This window comes from Salmo salar, chromosome 14 (genome assembly GCF_965601325.2).
Source record: "Salmo salar chromosome 14, fSalSal1, whole genome shotgun sequence".
Classification (NCBI taxonomy): Eukaryota; Metazoa; Chordata; class Actinopteri; order Salmoniformes; family Salmonidae; genus Salmo; species Salmo salar.
Window position 1 is genome coordinate 13,454,130 of NC_138304.1, and position 5,768 is coordinate 13,459,897.

Sequence of the window (5,768 nt, forward strand, 5' to 3'; positions counted from 1 at the left end):
GGGTGAAAATGCTAAATGCTATTATCACCCCTTCGGAGTACATAAACCCTCACTTATGATGGATGTGTATGGGATTTGGAATGGATTTAGTCAAACAGCAGCCATTACCCCCTCTTACCTGGTTCTCGCTTCTTCGTTGTATTGAAATTGGGCCCCTAGTTGATCTGGCCTAGCTATTAAAGTAGAATATTTGAGTAGTCACACACACACACACTGTCCCTCGTCACCTTGCCATGTAATTTTTGGTTGGCCACTGATTTCTCTAACCTCTTTTTGGAGGCGAGAGGAATGGAGGGTAGGGAGCGGTATGGGGTACTCCATCCGGACCCTTTTTAGATGTACGCCAGTGCAAGCGTCCCTGCCGCTGACTGACACAGGTGACACTTAGGGAAATGAGGTCATTAGCTGGATTTACAGGGGGTTTTGATAGCTGGGTAATGGGTTTTAATGATAGAATTGAACATACAGAGCCACCTGGGACAGACAGCATGTACAGGCAGACAGGTCGTTTAATAAAGTGAGAGAGGAAGCGAGTGTTGAGGAGAGAGAGGGGAGAGAGATCAGGATAGAGAGAAGAGGAAAGGAGAGAGAGAGAGAGAGAGAGAGAGAGAGAGACTGTTTGTGAGAGTATGCATAAGGAATGTGGAACAATCCTCAGCACTGAGCCTCTGTATCAGAAGAAGAGGAAATGTGATAGACTTTCCAAGTCAGATAACCGCCTTCATTTTCAGATCCCCATCTGTAAAATAAATTGACTTTGGACAATATGTGTAATGGTCAAATGTGCACACCATCGGCAGTAGGCATATTCAAACACACAACAAACTGTGTCAAGTTTTATAAGTAGCATGAGTGTCTAAATACACGACAGAATATGCATTACTTTACAATACCGTTGAGGTACTCTTCACCAAAAGTAAACCACTTGTTGATAAGGATAGGCATGACTTCCTTTATCAATTGCATTATGAATAGTAGGACATTCAAAGAAACTCAACTAATTTAAGAGAAAAGAACATAAGCCCGGAGTCTACAAACGCAGCCAAGTCCTAGAGTTTTAAGTCTTAAAGTTAAAGATTTTCAAATGGAAACAGATAATAACAAAAGATTCTTAAGTTATAAGAGAGGATGCAGCCATAAGCCTGACCAGAATTGCAAATGAGTTAAACAAACAAGGGGCAGATATAATACTAAAACAAAGGAGACTGGTATCCAGTATTTAAGCTGCATAAAAGCTGCCAGTTGGGGTGGGTATTAGTGTGGTAACACTTTATTTGAACTACATTATGCGTACAAACGACAGCAGAGTTATATAATACACAACCGTATAACTATCCATGAAAGTTAAAAACACATTTACTTTCAATGCCATGAAGTATGTTTACTATCAAACAGAAAACCTGGCCACAAAGTTGTCCAACATACATTTGTATTAGATTTGGGAAAGAGGTCATGTCATTTTCATTTACATTAGCGTATAAAAGAGACTATTTTATACAGACCGCCGTTGGGATAAAAACAGTAGTGGAAGTGGAGGATCTACGTATACAACCTCTGACCTCTATCCCCTACAGAGGAGAGCCTTCTGATTGGCCAGACTGCCTCTCTCCTCAAAACCCAAGGATTCAAATCAGGGCCGAACAATCCAAATCCCGTCTTGGAGACCGAGAGCCACATTCATGCAGCCCACCGACCATCGAGCGCCCGCTCTCTCGCCACGAGGCGAGCGGAGAAGGACCCAAGAGGATAGGTGGAGAGAGATGAAGCCAGTTTGCCCTGGGCTAGGCTGCTACCAAAAGAGGTTGTCTTTGTAAGAGAGAGAACAAGGACTGACCCTAGTCCACAGTGGATCTTTTTCCTAAATTGTATCATACGTATGTGTATCAGCCGTACAACTAATCGTGAGGAAGTAGTCGAAGGTTTTTGCAAGTGTTATCTGTTACAAGTCAAATTTAAGCACTAAGATTCTGTGACAGAATGCTTGTATACCACCTACTGTATACAATAGGCTATTACCTGGCTTCCCCTAACTACCGCACCTGTGATATTTCTGTAAAGTAAATACCTGAGCATTACAGATCTTGAGCAATCCAGCAACAACAGAAGCCATGCTGGTGCATTATCATATCCCTCTGTGCTCAGGTAGTAGGAGGTGCATTGACAATGGAGTTATGATTATTACTGAGGCTCTGGGAAATAGCTCTGCTACTAAACGAATTCTGTTTATCAACATGTGTTCCCTATTCACTCAGAGCCACATGGTAAGATGCCCTCTCACAATGCATTTACAGTATGTGTTTTGTAAATGGAGCAATTTAGTAACACTTTATGTTGGGTTGATAAAGCAATGGGGTTTTCCCGCCTGTATCTGTACAAGCTTCTATTGGTATGCTGTTGGACACACACACACACACACACACACACACACACACACACACACACACACACACAGTGTTTTCCTACCAGACCAGCGGAGGCAGTAATGGCTTGTTGAGCCGCTATTAGGTCAGGCCCGGGGCCAACAGGAGCCATATCTCAGAGAGTATTGACCAGCTCAGTGGCCCCTCCCCAGCCCTTCCTCCCCCTGTCCCTGATCCTGTAAAGTAATAACTGTACTCGTGTCAGGGAGGTAATTATCATTGATCTGCAGCATAAGGTGACAAATTTCACTGTTGCTCCGCTCCGTGATTCATCCTCTGTGGTTCACTGCCCTGTTGTTACAGTGGATCTAGGGTCTGTGTATTCTTACTAGTGATGGGAAGTTTGGCTCTTTTTACTGATTTGTTCAGTCAAAAGAACATATGTTTCGACTCATTTAGTTCATTTGATTCAGTAATGCCCAGAGCATGAAGACACAGGACCCCCTACTTATACTTCAGCGCCCCCTACCGGCAAACGATGAACTGAAAACTTGAAAGAGTCATGATTATACAAGCCTCTTGTTCACATGTTGTTCACCATAGGGGGCCTATTGGAGCTGTAATTTGGGACTGAGACTTGTAAACGTGTACTTTAAACAATGTACATTTGATGATTGCTAGGCAAACAAATACGATTATTTCTTAATACATTTGAAACGAGGTCTAGGTGTGGCCACGAAAGGGACTAGATTGTGAACGACTCTTGGCGGAATGCTTTGCTTGACTGCCGTGAAGGTGATAGGTCCAGTCGTTCGCGAACTGCACCCCCCCCCCCAAACGATTCGTTCTCGAGTTTGAGTTTGTTGAGCAGAGAGGCTGTGTCCCTCATAACATTCAATTATTAATTCATTGCGGTCATTCTTGCACCATGCGATCAATTATCAATTCTAACCATGTATTTTTCTTCTCTATGTTGTATTTTCCTGCGCGCATATGACACATGGTCGGTGGTCGGAGCTTGTCTCTGGAGCTGCTGAGCCGTTGTTAATCCTGCTCAAGCACTCATTGCGGCCAGCAGTAGCAGGGCAAATGAACGCGAGTCACTCAGAAAAACGAATCATGACTCTCGAGTTGGTATAGAGAGTTGTTCAAAAAGAACGAATCGTTCGCGAACTGCACATCACTATTTCTAACATCCTTCCCAGCTTTAACTTGACCTTTAACCCACGGGAGGAGAGGGAGGATTCTGATGGGCCTTTGGACTAGTTAGTCTACTCATACTAGACGAGTTGGTTGTTTAGCAACAAAATAGATGCGTGCGCAACTATGGGGCAAAACAGACCGGGTTGGCTGAGATTGTTTACAACATGGAAGCTATATTTCGTCTCCAATGTTTACTGAAAACATAAATACTTTTGCACAGTGAGCATTTGTTGTCTCTCAAATACATTGTGACCGTTGTTGGTTAGCTAGCTAATGAATTTTTGCCATTTTAGCATATACTTGACATCAGTCAAAACACCTCAAAACAAGACATGGTATCAATAACAATATACTACGAGCTGAAAAGAGCTACCTACGATTCCCCACATGGTAGCTTCTTGTCATTGTAGCTAGCTATCTGGCCATCCAGAATCACAACAACACACGGACTTCTGCCCCACTGAAGTGCGTGCATTGTTTTTGTGAAGTTGTCAGCTATGCTGTCAATACAGTACCTTCAGAAAATATTCACACCCCTGGATTTATTCTGCTTTTTGTTTTGTCACAGCCTGAATTTTAAATGAATTAAAATGAGATTTTGTGTCACTGGCCGACAAACACGAAATGTTTACAAATTAATAAAAATGAAAAGCTGAAATGTCTTGAGTCAATAAGTATTCCACCCCTTTTTGATGGCAAGCATAATTAAGTTCAGGGGTAAAAATTTGCTTAACAAGTCAAATAAAAAGTTGCATGGAGTCACTCTGTGTGCAATAATAGTGTGCAACATGATTTTTGAATGACTACCTCATCTCTGTACCCCACACATACAATGATCTGTGAGGTCCCTCAGTCGAGCAGTGAATTTCAAACACAGATTCAACCAGGGAGGTTTTCCAATGCTTCGCAAAGAAGGGCACCTATTGGTAGATGGGTAAAAATATCCGTTTGAGCATGGCGAAGCTATTAATTACAATTTGGATGATGTATTAATACACCCAGTCACTACAAAGATACAGGCGTCCTTCCTAACACAGTTGCCGGAGAGGAAGGAAACCGCTTAGGGATTTCACCATGAGGCCAATGGTGACTTTAAAACAGTTACAGAGTTTAAACAACCCTGGGCCAATTCGGCTCCTGAGTTGCGCAGCGGTCTAAGGCACTGCATCTCAATGCTTGAGGCATCACTACAGACACCCTGGTTCAATTCCAGGCTGTATCACAACTGGCTGTGATTAATGGCTGTGATAGGAGAAAACTGAGGATGGATCAACAACATTGTAGTTACTCCACAATACTAACCAAAATGACAGAAAAAAATATTCCAAAACATGCATCCTGTTTGCAATAAGGCACTAAAGTAAAACTGCAAAAAATGTGGCAAATAAATTAAATTTTTGTCCTGAATACAAATGTTTGGGGCAAATCCAACACATCATTGGGTAGGTCTTTGTATTTTCGAGCATGGTGGTGGCTGCATCATGTTATGGGTATGCTTGTAATCGGCAAGGACTAGCGACATGTTTTAGGGTAAAAATACATGGAATAGAGCTAAGCATAGGCAAAATCCTAGAGGAAAACCTGGTTCAGTCTGCTTTCCAACCAACACTGGGAGACAAATTCACCTTTCAGCAGGACAATAACCTAAAACACAATGCCAAATATACACTGGACAGTGAATGTCCCTGAGTGGCGTATTTACAGTTTTGACATAAATCGGCTTGAAAATCTATGGCAAGACTTGAAAATGGCTGTCTAGCAATGATCAACAACCAACTTGACAGAGCTTGAAGAATCTTTGAAAGAATAATGTGCAAATATTGTACAATCCAGGTGTGCAAAGCTCTTAGAGACTTACCCAGAAAGACTCACAGCTGTAATCACTGCCAAAAAGTGAAATACAGATATTTCTGTATTTCATTTTCAATATGTTTGCAAAACTTTCTAAAAACACGTTTTCAATATGTCATTATGGGGTGTTGTGTGTAGATGGGCGAGAGAAAACAATCAATGCAATCCATTTTGAATTCAGGCTGTAACACAACAAAATATGGAGTAAGTCAAGGGGTATGAATACTTTCTGAACGCATTATACGCATGATACTTTCTTGGACAAAGGTCTTGGGTTTGCGGTCATGATTATGGCCATATTCAAAGGACAAATGACAGAGAATATTCCCAGTATGTTCCCAATACACGGTCTGT